Genomic DNA, 17,433 nt, shown 5'->3' with positions numbered 1-17,433 from the left:
AACAAGGTCCCTGAACTCCAGGGCTTTGTGATGGAATTCCGCGGCTCTCCAGCTATATATGCATCAGTATCACCAGGCAAGCTTGTTAAAAAATACAGATGTTTGGGTTCCACCAACTCATCCCAAACATAATAAGTCAGAATTACTAGGATACAGAGCCCAGAAATGTTTCTGCTGCTCACCAAAATTTGACAACCACAAACTAACAACGAAAGCCAATTTTTAGATAATGCCATAAGTATACTGGCCCCTGAAGGCAACTCTGACTTAATTATGGAGAACAAACAAAGGTTCAGACCCAGGTTCCCACACCATGTGCCAAGGTGCCCTGGAGAGTCACAGAGAACTCACAGGAGGACAGAGAAGATTCCAATTTCTCAAAGAAAACACAGTGAAGTTTTGGACACTGAACAAACTACTAGTTCATGTTAATTCACAGATTACATTACATGACATCATCCATATGTTTGTGAAAAGGTGGTTTTTGGCTTTTTGGGTTTTTTGTTTTGTTTTTGCAATTCCTGTGATAAAAATTTTATTTGAAAATCAACATTTTTTGTATTACTTGAAAATATTTGAAAGTTTTTTTTCTGAAAATCATTACGGAGAAGAAAATGTGTGTGGCAGTGTCTACTCTAATTCCAAAGTTTGGCAGCTGTGCAATGTCCAACAAAGACACATTATTAGTAAATAATGGTACCTAAGAATGAGATAAATTTTTAAATCTTAAGAGAAAAGCATGTTTTATTTATAATTTATAGTGCTTACTTTTTCAAATGGTAGCTCAGTTATTAGGACATAAATATTTACTAAATTGTTTATGTTTAACTACTTAATAAGCAAAACCGTTAGGTGTTTCTTTTGAAAAAATTATCAAGACACTTAAAGCACCATGAAGAGAGAAAATCTGGAATCTTCTGGGTCAATACAACTTTACAATGAGATTGTTTTCACCATACAACTTAATTCACTTGATCAAAACAGATCCAACATTGCATTCTGACAGAGAAAGCATTCTGGAGGAATTCCAGAATAGTGCTTTTCCAAGTATTCTCAGAACAATGGATAATCATGAATGTCTATCCACTGATTAGCCAAAAACTTCATAAATTATTTTCTTCCATGTTATATTTCAAATAACATTCCAAAGAAAAACATGGTAAGCATTATCACATTTGTGCTAAGCCTTCAAACATGAGACGGTCCCATTAATGCAAAATTGGAACATTCAGACCCCTTGTATAATCTAAGCACGGTTATGCCTGGTTTTTCAAGCAACAAGTCATAGGTAATGCTGAGCTCACTATAACTGTTGGTATCATACTGCTCTCCAGTACTTTTGGGCACAGCAGTACTATTTGTTTTGTTACACTACACCATTCTTTTGTCCTCCCAAGTGTTACAGACATGGTTTTCTTTTTTTAAGTTTATAAAAAGATTTATGTATTTATGAGATATAGTGAGCATGTGCATACGCATGCAGGGGGAGGGGCAGAAAGGAAGGGAGAGGGAGAGAAGCCCGAGGAGACTGCATGCAGAGTGCTGAATGGGGGGCTGGATCCCACAACCCCAAGACCACGACCCCAGTGGAACCAAGAATCCGTTGCTCAACTGACTATGACACCCAGGCACCGCACACTTATTTTTCAATTAATGTGAACTGGGTTTTGAGTCTGTCTATTCAGGGATTCAACGAATAACAAACATTCAAGGCTTACTGCCTAGCCTGGGGATCCTGTCTACTTGTGACCTGGCACAGATGACGCTATCACGGTGAGTGCTTCTGAACCCTCAAATTGGAAATTTTTCAAATTATCCCCAAATTACTAACAGTTTTTGGAGCTCTCTTTGGGAAAGCCTGGCTCTCTTCAGTCGGTGGAGCATGCAACTCTGGATCTCGGGGTTGTAGGTTCGAGCTCCACGCTGGGTATAGAGATTACTTAGAAATCAAAGGGAGGAAGGAAGGAAGGAGGGTAGAAAGAAAGGAAGGAAGGAAGGAGAAAGAAAGAAAGGGGGGGGGAGAAAGAAGGAAGGAGAAAGAAAGAAAGAAAGAAAGAAAGAAAGAAAGAAAGAAAGAAAGAAAGAAAAGGAAAGAAAGAGAGGGAGGGAGGGAAGAGAGAAGGAAGGAAGGAAGAGGGAGGGAGGGAGGGAAAGAAAGGGGGAGCAAGGAAGGGAAGGGTTAAGGGAAGGGAAGGAGAAAAGCAAAGGAAGGAAAGGAAAGAAAAAAAAAAAAGAAAATGCCTGAAAACACAGAATTTCTGAAGGGGCTGTTCAGAGTCAAATCTCTGACTATAAGAAAATTTTAAGGGACAAAGTAAATCTTAACTGTGTCCCTTAACAATTAATCTTTCTCTCAGATGAATAAGGAGCAAGCAGTACCCTCTTCGGAAAGAACTACTTCCTAGGGAAACAGACATCAAACGATGGGAGCTTTATCTTGTGTGAAAATTACACTGAAAGACTAAAGTTGATAGCAATGTACCTACTAAATTCCTAAATAGTTTTGAAAGTCTCAAGGGGGAGGTTTTTCATTAAGATGAGCCTTTTAAGACAAAAATTTACAGAGCTGTTCTTGTCAAGCGAGCAGACTAGATACTAATTCTAACGAAGCCCCATTCTTTCACCTTATACTCCCAGCTATGGCCATACCAGCTTCACATTAGTAGGAGTTAATCAGTAAGCTCTTTCAGGTTGGGGCTGGGGCTGGTGAGAAGTTAAAATTATGACCTGGGTCAAAAGATAACTTCTCTGCTAAATCAAATCATAAAGCTTTCAGAGAGATAAATGACTAATGAATGCATGCAAACAATATACTTACCCCCCAGAGAGATATTATTAACAAAATACTATGAGGTTGGTAACTAACGTGAATTTCTGAGAAAATACTTTCCATAACAGAATATCAATAGCAGACAACCAGGACAAAGCTCCCTTCTGGCCTGTGTCTGAACCCAAATTTAGCAGTTTAAAGGAAAAAAAAAAATTCACCAGAACTCCGAAAACACTAAAAAGTAAAAGGAAACAAATGACACTTGACCAGCATGTCTGCCATTTGCCCAGTCTCAACACAGGAGTGACCCTGCAGGCCAGGGGGGGCACTCGAGTCTGAAAGACCCAGTAACAACAGGCAGAGAAGCCTCTGAGGAAAAACTGTGGAAACACAAGGAAGGAGAACAACGCCTACCATTTGGTCTGGTGATGAAAGGCAAAATGAGGTGTCACTTCGGATGATAAATATTTGTGAGGGTAAGTAAGGTAACTGAACAGATGCCTTTTCTTGAAGCAGTGATGTGGTTTGCCTTGAGATTTATGATGCTGAGGTGATTTTACCATGTTCACAGAACCACCACTGAGAATTCAAATCCCAGAGCAGAGGGTCCCTAGAGTGCAGAGCCATGGATTGTTCCCTGAATTCTTCTGCTCAGAGGAAGTGCCCAGTAGCCACACACATTATTCTCAGGTGTGTGTATGAATTAATACCCATGGGCAAGAGTCCCTGTGAGGTAGGCAGATTGCCCAAGAGGGAGATGTTGGTTCTTTAGAAACAGATGAGGAAGAAATTTAGTAAGAGTATTAACCATCTCTATATAGCAAACTTATGCCACCCACCAATTCAACAGCACTAGATGAAAAAAACAAAACAGAACTTTCCAGCCCCTCACCTGTGTTCCCCAGGACTAGAGTAAGCAAAGAATAAAAGTCCCCATGTTGGCTGCATTCTCACCAGGCCACCCAGTAACCTGCTGGAGAAAGAAGAGAAGCCAGAGGCTGGGGAAGGGTGCAGGGAGCTAGTTCTCTGACCCATCAGTCTGCTCCCCAAAAGTCATTTGCCTCAGAGCCTCAGTTCATCATCCAGCAGATGGAGACGGTCTCATCCCTGGTTAAACACTGCTGAACAATTGTAAATGTCGTGGTTGAATTTCAATATGAAAAAGTCGGTGAGTGGGGAAATTTAACTCTTTAAAATCAAAAAATTAAAAACTTTTAAAAATAGATATTTATGTAGAAAACACATAAACACCCTCCCCCCCCAAACACACATTTAGACTCTTGAAAAACACTGATGGAACATGTTCCAAATTTAAGAGAGGTTCCACTGGGGGCCCCTGGATGGCTCAGTCGATGAAGCATCTGCCTTTGGCTCAGGTCATGATCCCACGGTCCCAGACTGAGCCAGTGTCAGGCCCCCTGCTCAGTGGGGAGTCTGCTTCTTCCTCTCCCTCTGCTGCTCCCCCTGCTCATACCTGTGCATGCTCTCTAATAAATAAATACTATCTTTAACAAACAACAGCAACAAAAAGGTCCCATTGAAATTTCCAGAAAAGGAAGGCCTGCCCAATACATACTCTGGAGAGAGGATGTCACGTCATTGATCCCAAAATACACACATGGTTAAAAGGGATGATGATGGCAATGAAGAAGGGAAATAAGAAAAAAAAAAGCAACAAAATTAAGGCCCACATGATGTTGATGCTTCTTTAACTTTTTAAAATTAGGTGGCTATAAGACAGAAAGATTTCTACTAATGTCACAGAAAAGGAGAAGATGCAAGATTTTCTTACAATACCCAAACAAATTAAAATTTCCATCCACCACCTTCTCTAAAGGCATTTTATTCAAGCTAAGGAAACAGGATTGAAAGGAACACATCCTTCTCAAATTCTACTTTTATTACCCAAACAGAAAAAGTAAAATGCCAGAAAAAAATGGTATGTTTGCTGCATAGAGATAGTTGATATTCTTTAATGTTTTTTTTAAATATTTATTTTAAAAGAGCATGAGTGGGAGGGACAGAGGGAGAGGGAGAGAGAATCTTAAGCAGTCTCCACACTGAGCACAAAACCGGACACAGGGCCCCATCTCAGGACTGTGAGATCATGACCTGAGCCAAAAACAAGAGTTGGATGTTCAACCAAATGCCCCACCCAGGTGCCCTGGGATGGTTGATATTATTAGATTTGTTCTCTTATTTGTTCTTGAAGAACAAGCATCGGCCCTGGGGCCAGGGGTGGAATCACAGAAACCCTTGACCATATCCACTTATATACAAACCTGAGAATGAGCACATTGCAAGAACCAACCCCGGGGAGAAGAATGCCGACCCAGAATTCAGTCAACACACCCAAGAAGCATCCTAGAGCCCAAGGACTTTGGGGAACAACTTGCCAACACTGCATAAACCCAACTCAGAGGCCTGCTACCACAGGGCCACCCAGTCAGAGTAAATCACGGCATCTCTCCACTCACTGAGCATCCAGTACCAGCGAGGCCTAGGCCAAGTAATGGCTCTGCAGCACAGTACTGCAGTTAGAGCTCACCACCACCCACAACGAGGCAGGGGCTAGTACATGCACAGTAGGAAGCTGGAGGTTCGGAGGGGTAAAGCAGCAGATGTGACCCCACACCTGGCTAAGTGTGCAGGCTGGGCTCTTCAGCACTACACTGAACTCACTTATTGACCAACCGACAGCACACCAAGTCTCACTGTAGGTATCTGAAAACCTGGTCTCTTGCCAGTGAAAAGGTTTCCAATCTCAAGACAATTCTTTTCGCTTGTGGTCATTTTCTCCTTTCTTAGAGCATCTCTTCAGAGGACCCTTGAAGTAGAAATATGGAACAAGAGCGACATGAGGCCATATTCTTTACCAGGGATTTCTCTCAGGGGAAATATATCCCTAAGAAGAACCCCGAGGTAGGACGGGGGGCGGGGGGGGTTGCAATCTACTTAAAGATATTTGCAGCAAGGGCACCTGTGTGGCTCAGTCAGTGGCATGTCCACTACTGATTTCACCTCAGGTCATGATCTCGGGGTGGTGGAATCAAATCCTGCGTTGAGCTCCATGCTCAGCAGGGAGTCGGCTTGAGATTCTCTCCCTCTCCCTCCCAGCTGGGGCGCATGCGCGTGTGCTCTCTCCCCCTCTTTTTCTCTTTCTCAAATCTTTAAAGAAAAAAAAAAAAGTTTGCAGCAGGATTATTCACACCAGCCTCAAAAAGGAAAGAGTATGAATGTCCTATATATGGGGCTAGTCAAGCACACCATGACACCTAAAATGATTAAATGCTAAGTGGACTATTCAAAATGAGAATGTGGTTAACGCAGCTATAGGGAATGTAAAATTACAATAACGTTCAATATTTTAAGTGCAATACTATGTACCCACCACTGAAAACCATTTAATAGTCCCACTCAGATACAATTTCAGAACCTAACCAGAAAGTGATATGTGAGAATTCAATCAACCACAGTTTGTTACAGTGGTTTAAAGCTGCTAAAGAAATATAAACAATAGAAAGTAAAAACAGAGACCAATAATAGGGTGCCATGTGATCAGAGAAATTTATATTCATGCCAACAACACATACACATTCGGAGCATGGAAGTTAACTTTTTAAAAGATTTTCATTTTTAAGTAATCTCTACACCCAACGTGGGGCTCAAAACCACAACCCTGGGATCAAGAGCCGGATGTTCTGCCAACTGAGCCAGCGAGGGGTCCCTAATTTCTTTATCTCTGTTATTAAAATACCTGTCTACTCTATAGCCTTTTTAAAAAAAGATTTTATTTATTTTTTCATGAGAGAGAGAGGCAGGCGCAGAAGGAAAAGCAGGCTCCCCACAGAGCAGGGAACCAACGTGGGACTTGATCCCAGGACCCAGGATCACAACCTGAACCAAAGGCAGACACTTAACCAACTGAGCCACTCAGATGTCCTACTCTACAACTTCTTGAAAGCTGGCTTTAAAATAAAGTCAACAGTCTCCCCAGGGAGAAAGGTATGAGATTCTGTATCAGTGCTGCTCAGGAAACAGTTCCTTTAATCTTGTTTATTTATTTCAGTCTTTGCATTTATGAACTCTCTAAATCCCTTTTATTTAAATCGTAGCACTAAGCCTAGGATTAAAGATGCAGTGAATTTTCTGATAGAATGTGCTTAACTTTATGTCTAGGCCATGTGCTTACAACAGTTTTGTACTTGAGTAATTTGCTAAACGAAACTGTACGAAATAATGTGTCTGGAAATTCACCTTTTAAAATATGTTTTATCAGAAAATGGAATAGGAGGTTTCTATTACTTCTGGTAAGAAAAGGATATCCAGCCCCATTGTGGACTTTGTATGTGTTAACAGGCTCTGAAGCCAAGCAACAGAAGCCATGGCATGGCTGGGTTTCAATTATGTCTTCAACTGCACTAGGAAGAGGGGTTTAATGAGAAGTATTTCAGGGCACCTGGGTGGTTCAGTGGGTTAAGCTTCTGCCTTTGGCTTGGGTCATGATCCCGGTGTCCTGAGATCGAATCCTGTATCGGGCTCTTTGCTCAGCAGGGAACCTGCTTCTCTCTCTCTCTCTCTCTCTCTCTGCATCTCTGCCTACTTGTGATTTCTCTCTGTCAAATAAATAAATAAAATCTTTAAAAAAAAAAAAAAAAGAAGTATTTCAATTAACTGTCCATAAGCTGACAAGAGCAAATCTTCCACAGGACAACCAGGCAATCACGCAACTTCGAGCTCTGTCAGGTGTTAGGAACAGAAAAGCACTGATACATTGCCCAGCCCAGTCTCGGAACAGGAGGACATGTGTCTGGGAAAGAGATGGCACCACAGGGTCCTCAGCCATTCCAGCAACCTGTTTCACGGACCCCTTCTCCATGCTGTAGACTGTCAGTCCTTCCTTCTACCACCCTTCAAAATACTCACCAGGATTTTTAGGATCTTTTTACATAATCATTATCACCACTTTGACCATGATACTACCTATGCTGGACAGAATTTAGACAAGTCACCTTATGACACACTTGGTTTCTACAATAAGCAAAAATCACAGAAAAGGCAGTGTGCCTTTATGCTTCTATTTTTAAGGTAACAATTTTAACTAAACCATCTTTACTGACTCACCTCCTCCTTTGATCTGTCACAAATTTACCTGAGGAACCAAGACACAATAGCCTGTATATCAGTTGTCTTCAGATTAATCAGTTCCACATCTCAGAATTCCCCCAGAATTTAATATAATGGAAAAAATTAATCATTTCTGCATAGTATTGTCAGCAGACAATATTAATTACCTTACGTTTACCATCTGTTTTGAGGTCCTTCCAGTTTTCACATTTGCTGTTTAACTCTCACGACCCCTGCATACAGTGAAATCCCTTTAGTCGGCCACACTGGCAAATACATTTTACAAAACCAACATCTCCGATATGAGCTCTGATGAAACAATAAAAAAACGAACTGGGTGTCATCAACAAAAGTCCTGTCCTAGAACACGGAACTTAATTCAACTCAACTAATATTTACCAAATGCCTACCATGCCCTACCCAGGCAAGGTGCTGAGTCTGGCTTCTTGAAGGGAACTAAACCACAACATAAAAAATTTAACCACCTTATGTATGTCCCCAAACATTGAAAAAAGAAAAATAAAAACAAAATGTGGTCCATGATATCCACAAGTCTGGCGACCACTCATTTAAAAAGTTTTATGGCCCCTTTACACTCCCTATGCCTCAGCAACCATCTGGTTTCAGAAGAGTATCTCTAGAAGCAGCCACCAGGGACGGGGCCATGAATCGCTGCTCAGAGCTATTTAATGTACAAGACAGAAATGTATTAAATGGCAATGAAGGAGTAATTACTAAATGGTTCCCCTGGGGCTCAAAGAGCCAGTAATTAACTGCCATTTACTACACCAAGATTGTAAGTTATTAAATGGCACTAAAGGAACAGTCCATTAAATGGCACCTTAGTGTCCTGAAAGAGTCATTGCCGTACAACTCGACACCAGTATGCTCAGACACTGGGGGAATCCGCTGTTTGCTGGAAAACAATGTGCACTGTCACCCAGTACCAGCTCCAGCCAGAACCCCAACATGTGGTTAGACGGCTGATCGTGGACTTCATTCAGTGACCCCTCCGAGAAGTCCCTGGCATTCATTCCGCCTGCAGTCTGAGCGCAGGGAGTGACAAGACCACAGCCCCACTGAGTCTATCACAGTCCAGTCTCTGGTATCAATTCACACCCAAAGTTGTGGTGAATCTTTTCACAAAGGGTTTATAGTCTAACATGAACAAAGAACATTTATTTATTTATTGAACAAAGAACACTTAAAAATAAGTCATGATCTAATTACAAATAAAATTTGCCATATTTACTGTGCCAAACTCCTCTAAAATGTCTTTTTTGTGCCTCCTACTCACTCTTCTCCTCTTGGTTCCCACTTCTCGTTCCCATTTTATTCAAAATTAGCCTCATTCCCTAGCCATTCCTTTCTTCCAGTTAGTGAAGTTACTCCCAGCCTTTTAAATCAAAATTCAACAGGAAAGTCTAACCCCTCTAGAAGTCTTTACCTGATGAGGAGACAAGCCACTGAAAAACTCTTCCAAACTACTTTGAAATCATTCCCTCAAAATCCAAATAAGTTTAAAAAGAAAACTAAGTTGGGGCACTTCGGTTGGCTCAGTCAGATAAACATCCAACTTTTGATTTTGGCTTGGGTTATGATCTCAGAGACATGAGATCGAACCTGGCTTCAGGCTTTGCACTGAACGTGGAGCCTGCTTCAGATTCTCTCTCTCTCCCTCTACCCCTATCCCTGCTCCTTCTCTCTCTTTAAAAAAACAAAAAACAAAAAACAAAAACTGAGATGGTGTTATTTCTTTTCCCTAAGCTAAAGCTCCCTCCATCTTGTTATTGCAATAGTCTCAACAGGGGAAAATCTACCTTTCTTTGATCTATGGAACACCCAGACAAAGGATGTTCAACGTAACCAATGTTAAACATTGAATCACTCTGGCCTGTAAAAGAATACACACTACAAAAGCATTTTAAAATGATAGATGATAGCCCTATCATTAGATGAACTCAAGAAAGTGTGAAAGAAAGATAAGCAATTAACCAATGAACTGGTCAAAGTTTCAGGTGACACAGAGGATGGAGAGATGAGATCAAGGAGATAAAGTTCAAAGAGGTGGAACAACAGGTCATTAATCACATGGGTCTGTGGAAGTTTCCCCAGACTGAAACAAATGGAAAAAACATTCTAGAAGAAACCAGAGACAAGTCATGAAAGTGGTACTTCCATTGAAGAAAGGCCGGAATATTCACCTTCAAATAAGAACTCAAGAGTTATTTTTTTTAAACCCTATCGGATTACAAAGTCAAATCTGCTACTTTGTCAAAAGCTCTCTTTAGCAAAGTTTTAGAAGCAATATGAAAGGACGGAGCATGACAGATTGCCACAAGAGAGACTAAAAAAGGGCACTGGCCTTAACTGCATAACCTCCAATATGATGATTAATTACGATCAAAGTCAAAAGACATTTCTATGTAGGAGCCTAGGGCAGGCTGCCCCAAATGTACCACAGTGCCATACTGATTATTTTGAACTGAAGCTACCTGCGAAACAGCCAGTGTAAGAACACTCAAACCTTCCCCTGTCCCCCGGAAAGTGGGAAATAAACCTCCCATATGAAAGGTGCCCTCCCTGGACCATGTAGTGAAAAGACCTTCTCGTCACCAAAGATGGGGACTTTAAAGCTGAGAAAGCTATAGAAACAAACTAGGTTACTTTTTTACTCATCTATTACCTCAGCCCAAATTCCAATTAGAATAGTTTTCTAATTAAAACTCCCAAACATCTGTTTTCTTTATCCTGTCAATTCCGCACCAATTTATTGTCTCTTTGTCTAAAATGTTTAAGATCTGCCTGACTTTGGTCATTTGCTTGGGTCCCAATTTCATTATCAGGCCTCTGTGCACACATAATAAAACTTGGGTTTTTCTCTCCTGTTAATCTGTCTCATGTAAAATTTAATTCTCAATCCAGCTAGAAGAACCTTAGACTGAGGAAAATTTCTTCCTCCCATTTAACTGCAAACTAGAATGATGTAAGGGAAAATACAGACTGGATATACATTTTAGGTTCTTAACCAGTGAAGCTACATCCAACATTAAACCTCCCCTTAATCAGTTATCCAAAGTCCATTTGCCAAGGAAAAAAAAAATGGTAAGAGTTCGGGAAAATTATTCATTTAAAATACATTGAAAGAACAGCATTCAAGAAAGTCAGCAACAGGTTTCCTTCATTATGAGACAATAAAAATGGTTCAACATTTCTGTAGGTAGTCTGTCAGACTGCGTGAAAACCCAAAATAGTTATCATATCATGACTCAGTAGTTCTAACCCATTTATCCTGTGAGACAATTAGAGTGGTACAAGGATGTTTAATGAAGCATTATTCATAACAGGGAAAACGTTCCATCTTTAAGAGACCAGTTAAATAAATCACAGCACATTTGCACAATGGCATTTGTATCAGATATTTAAAAAGGAGGAGTCTAAATTTACTGACATGAAGACTACCACAATCTATTGTGAAGAAAAAAACGAGAACAATGCCTTATAATATGATCTCATATTTAAGGCTGTAAGTTGTACATATGTGCATAGTGATCCCAAAACATAAAGGCAATAATTATCTTTAGAAGGTAGGTACTTGGCATGGTTTGCCCTTTACTTGTACTTTTATATGTTGTTTAATCTTTCCAAAAGAGCACTTCTTTAAATAAGAGGGGGGAAAAAAAAACACAGAAAACTTAAGTTTCTTTGTATGGGGAGTGGAATCACTGATAGATCTACATATTTTTTTAAAAGAACCTTTTTCTAGAGAGACTAACAGTCCACCTTTAATATAGAATGAAAATTCACTGTCGTCCATCAGAAGCTCGTGAGAGGAGCTGGCCTGAGCCTCAGGCTGGGCAAGCAGACCCCAGTGTAATTGGAATCGACGACTCACACTGCCATGGACAGAGCTGGCAGAGACACCGTCCATGGTCCACCTGCCTCCTCATTATAGCACATGCTCGCTTTCCTGCTCTGGGACTTTGGGAGAGGCATGGTGGGACAGCAGGTACGGGCTCAGAAAATGCCGGCTGGGCCCTCTAGACTCAGCCCATGGACCTTAGCAGGGAATCGCTAAAGGCAACTTCACCGGAAGGAGGCGGGAGGATAGAGAAAACGAGCAGTGCTGGGCCTGCTCCACTTTCCCACAGAAGCAGCCAAGTGGCCGCTGGGAAAGACAGTCTGGTTAAGATCAGTAGGCATGCCCACCAGACACTGGCAAGATTCCACTGAGAAGCAAAGAGTTGAAAGCACCAGTTAAGAGGTCCCTAAGAGGCCCAGTGTGGATCCAGAAGAGCAGTGTGCCCTGGAGGAGGTGTGGGGAGGACAGCACCAAGCAGAGCAAGACCACTGTGGGCTGACATAATGTAAGGAAAGGCTTTCAAAGAGGAACTCAGCCTGGGCCTGAATTCCTGTTCCATGCCAGTCTCTACACCCAGACAGGCGGAGAATGGTTATCTGGTCCCGGCCCATGGAGCTTCTACTTCTAGGCTTCCTTCTCAGTGACATACCACAGCCTGAGGAGGTGATGAGGAGCTGAGCCTTGAGCCGAAGGAGGCATGCCAGAGGCCTGGGGCAAGAGTGTTTCAGGCCCTGCTGAGGGCCCCGAGTGGGACAGGAGCTCAGTGGCTAACGAAGGACCAGAAAGACAAGTCTCAGGGCTGGAGCGGAAGGAGCACAGGGAAAGCCAGAGCGGGGGCTGGTGATGCTGGCAGGATGTGTCTCGTCAGGGAATTTGGTTTTTATCCCTAGTGCAACAGGAGAAGAGTGGAAGATTTTAAGTGGGGTGCGAATATAGCTGAATTTGTAGCCTAATTCACATTTTTAACAATCCTGACAGCCGCAGTGTATATGTCATGGATCATGTGGGAGGTCAAACGTTTCGAATTTTACTGAAAATCTATTGTTAAAACTCAGAATGTATTGAGGCCACAAAGCAATCTTTCCCTAATCCATTTCCCCATGGGTGGTACACACAAGCTCCTAGAACGCACACTCCCACACTCCTTAAAAACCCACAGTACATTGGAAGATGGTCTTTTCTAGGGAATGGATTTCTCTCTGAAACAACTTAACGGCAATTTTAATTGGGGTGTTTCTCCTCCAAAAGCAAAATAGAAGAAAACAGGAAGACAAAAAATAAATACAGTTGATCCTCAAGCAATTCAGGGGTTGGGGTGCCGACCCCTGTGCATTCAAAACTCTACATGTAACTTTTGACTCCACAAAACTGGACTAACAACCTACCCTTGACCAGAAGCCTTACCGAAAACAGAGTCAATTAATACATATTTTCGTGTCATATGTGTTGTTACTGTATTCTTACAATAAAGTAAGCCATAGAAAAAAGTGTTACTAAGAAAATCATAAGGAAAGAATACAGGAAACAACACAGTACTGTACTGTGTTGACTGAAAAACCACATGTTAAGCGGCCCCAGCCATTCAAACCCAGGTTGTTCAAGGGTCAACTGTATTCTTTTATAGCAAAGGGCTGTGCTTTCACTAGATATTTTGTTACCAATTAATGCAAAGTTAGCTGTTCATTGACAGTGGAGCACTTCCTAATATCCCCTTACTACTCAAACTGATACTGTGAAAACATTTCCTCGCAGATTAAAGAGATTTTTTTAACCAGTTTAATAATGATATGGAAATAGAAAAATCACCCTAGTCTTTTGCAAAGATTTTGCCTTAGAAAGTAAAGATAGGAAAATAGCACTAACGCAAATGTTTAGTATAGAGTATGATTTGTATCTTTTAGAACTGGAATGCCCTTATAGAATCACTCCTCCAAAACTCATGAAAATATGACTACTATTTATCTAGAATCTTCCGTTAAGCAGTTAAAGTGCTTTACAAATATCATCCTCATAATAACCCCATAAAGAGAGGAGAGTTTGCTATAAAAGTTCATTGGGCGTGAAAACTTGGCTCAGTTATTCAACAGCTTGATCCAAAAGCAATTATTAAAATTAATTTTTAACAGCAACAAAAATAATTTGGCTGAAAGAGTAAACTAATAAGCAGTCAACTAGTTACCCATGGAACATTTCCTCTACACAAAGGCTGTCATTCGTTACCCCAATACCCAGAATTACTTCTATGAAACCAGCTCCTTTAAACTGCAATAGCCCAGAGGACCCGTGTCAGGGGCTGTCCTGAAAGAACGGGACTCCATTTTATAGTAGCACTTGGTCCTACATTTCAAGTCCCTTACGTGTGGCACCAAATGAGCTAGGGAGACAGTGATTTCCTAACGAATTAATGCTAAGCAAAAGAGCCATCCTTCATTGTGCACGTGGGATAGTCCACTAATTGCTCAAGAACATAACAGATTCATCCCAGCCTCTCCTCCCCGGCAAGCTCCACCATGTACACACCTGGCAATCCTGAGGTCCTCCTGGCAGATAAAACCCAGAAAGGATGGGGTAGCTCTGTGGAGCAATCAGTTGTGCACAGATGTACTTGCTGGTGCAAAATGCCAACTGCCATAAGCCCCTTTCCAGATTCTGAGGAGCAGAGGCCACAGGAAGTGGCCATTCCAAGTCCATGGAATCTACTACTTGGAGGTCAGTGCCTCCTTTGCCAGCCTTCTACCTCCACTGTGGACTATTCTTCTCTTTAGCCATGGGCAAGTTCGGTGGATGAGAATTGAATGCAGCATAAAGGCAGCTGGTTCTGTAAGATGAGAGGCTTAAAACACTCAATTTTCCTGGGTCTTAAATCCAGGATTATCTGATATACCCTAGAGGCAAACAGAAGTGACTAGACCTGGGAAGAAACCTTCCCCGACTCTTCACAGCTTGGCATGGTGAAAAAAGGATTCACAGTCCTCCTTTGCTACCTCCTACTTGTGTTATTTACACAAGTGGCTTATATTCAATGAGCCTTTACTGCCTCCTCTGTTAAATGGGTCTAATACCCCATAGGGAGGCTGTGAAGATTAAATATGCTAATTAATGTGCAATGCCTGGCATAAAACAGATGCTAATTATTGCCCTCTTCTGCTAGCATCAACCTCCTCCTGTTTTCAGTGATTTCCATCATTTTCTGCTTGCAGCTACTCTCATCGGCAAATTTTTTAATCCATTAGAAATGGACTATCCACACCTACTTCACACTAACAGAAAAGCCAGGTTAGTGATTTAAAATCGGCTTTGGCTCAAGCAGAGCTGTGGTCAAAAACCCACTTGTACTACTTATTGGCTGTATGATCCTGGGAAAGTTTCTGTAACCAGTGACTCAGTTTCATCAAATGCAAGATGGGGACATTAACATCACTAAGATAACTGCAAGAAGTAAACAGCTGCCTTTGTCAGAGAGCCCTGGTCAGTATCCTTCCTGGGCACCCTAAGCAAATGTCACTTCACAACAACACTTCCTTTGCTTGGTCATGAGACACCGGACAGTAGACCACATGAGTTGAAGAACAGACTTTAGAAATAATGTTTGCTGACTGATGTTGATTTGGGTGTCCATGCTATATTTGAAGTATCGGCAGATGACGGGGTTTAGCTCTATAAAAGCCTTTGTGGGTAAAATATCCCTGAACAGTCCTGGCCCTGAATCTTGGTCTGGACATACTCAATGGCCCTGGGAGGACAGGCCTGGTGTGCCCGGGCACGTGGAGAAGAACCAGGACTACTTCCAGCCAGCCCCTTAGGAAGCAGGGTCTGGTGGGGAAATGCTACTAGAACAACTATACCCACCTTTTCTGGCCAGGGAGTCTCCTTACATCTCCCTCGGGGTCTCAGGAGGGAGGGAGACAGCAACAAAGCTCCTTCTTCCCCATACTCTGAGCATCTGGCTAAAACCCATTCACTTTACAGAAAGAATCTACTTTTGAAGTCTACCTCTAATATTAGAAAAGCCTTCCTTTTTTTTTTTTTTTTTAAGATTTTATTTATTTATTTTACAGAGAGACAGAGAGAGAGGGAACACATGAGCAAGGGAAGTGGGAGAGGGAGAAGCAGGCTCCCTGCTGAGCAAGGAGCCAGATGTGGGGCTCAATCCCAGGACCCTGGGATCAGGACCTGAGCCGAAGGCAGACGTTTAACCAACTGAGCCATCCAGGCATCCCTAGAAAAACAGTCCTAAATCAGACTATTACAAATGCTTCTCAGTGTCTGGAACACAAACCTATTGTCTTCTATTGCAAGACTCTACCCATTTTATTGGAAGTCTTTCAGAAATACTCTAAAATCATTTTGTTATAGTTGAACTTAAAAGTGTGGTGAAATCTATATGAGCTCTACAAATATAAAAATATGACCACCGATATAGCTCATGTTTAGAAAAAGGAAAAAAAAAAAAAGACTAAAAGATTCAGGCAAAGGGAGATGGTCTTGGGACCCATTGGAATGATACTTGACCAAGAAGATACAATTATTGAGTATATTGAAAATATGCCCAGTATTGACCCATTTGATCATCACAAAAATAAAAACCCCAATTCACAGATGAGGGGACCGAAGCAAAGAAACTAACTTTCCAAAGAGCCCCCAGCTGTGTAAAGGTCAGAGCTGGTTTCAAACCCTGGCAGTCTGGCTCCAAAGCCTGGGCTTTTAACCACTCTATTCTTAATCACAGTTTATAAATCTAAGTTCAAGACTCCTTCTCCATCATAATTTGCAGAAGAACCTTTGCATTCCATCTACAATGGGGGCAGTATTAACATTTCAGGAGTGATTCCCATGTAGGCATTTAGGATCCCGTAAAGCCTGACCCCTCCCAGATCCAAACACGCTGGTATATGGAGACAGGAGGGGAGGACAGGAGTCAACCTTGCACCTACTGAGAACCATTACAGTAAACAGAAAGGGAAATCAAAAGAACATCAAGAAAATTTAAACAAGAAATGGCTGTTAGAAAGCAAAGGAAAATAAAGAAATGAGAGACAAAGGGAAGACACACACCAGAGTTTCTCCCTTTTCCTGCATTGTTCAACTGGTAATTAGACTAAAACAATCCAAACTTCTGAGAAGTCATCAGGACTGGGCAGCTAATAGAGAACTGTTCTCTGAAAACAAATCCATATATGGTAGGCATTCCTAATCTGTTCTTTCATAAACTCTAAATCCAAGATTTCAAATTAACTTATGACCGGCCAGACAATCTTCTTTCTACAAACCTGACCTCCTGGAGGACTCATGGTAAAAGCCCTCAACTGTGTTCATCCTAATCTATGAGAACTCAGGTGGTCCCAGAATAAAAAAACTGAATTTGGATTCAAAACCTGGTTGCTATAATTAATAAGAACCTATATCCTGACAAGGGGACCACTCATTTGGCTCCAAAAATACACACAGCCAAGAAGGTCAAGCTCATAGATGCACAAGAAACAGAACACCCACATTCCTTCCTCAGGCTGCCCTCACTCCTCTACCATCAGATGGGGCTCCATCCCGGGGAGACCATCCAAAGGCACCCCCCCCCAGCTGACTACAGAGAGGTTTACCTCTGCAGAGCTGGGGCTCGGATGTGGGACTTGAAGTGCCCCATGATGCTTATGCTTCTAAAACTCTGAACACCTGC

General features: G+C 41.7%; 1 protein-coding gene across 5 annotated transcripts in view; it reads right to left on the bottom strand.

Moving 5' to 3' along the window:
- Positions 1-17,433, bottom strand: part of LHFPL2 (LHFPL tetraspan subfamily member 2) — a 153,898-nt gene that overhangs the window by 106,873 nt on the left and 29,592 nt on the right. The window contains exon 3 of one of the 5 annotated variants that reach the window (XM_032847870.1): positions 8,065-8,206. The exons of the other annotated variants lie outside the window; for them this stretch is intronic. The gene's annotated coding sequence lies outside the window, so the exon portion shown is untranslated. The remainder of the gene's footprint in view (positions 1-8,064; positions 8,207-17,433) is intronic. 5 annotated transcript variants of the gene reach the window in all.

Source organism: Lontra canadensis, unplaced genomic scaffold (assembly GCF_010015895.1).
Source record: "Lontra canadensis isolate GAN:19392208 unplaced genomic scaffold, GSC_riverotter_1.0 scaffold4, whole genome shotgun sequence".
NCBI lineage: Eukaryota > Metazoa > Chordata > Mammalia > Carnivora > Mustelidae > Lontra > Lontra canadensis.
Note: the sequence above shows the minus strand (reverse complement) of the source record. Positions and strands in the feature narration are given on the sequence as shown.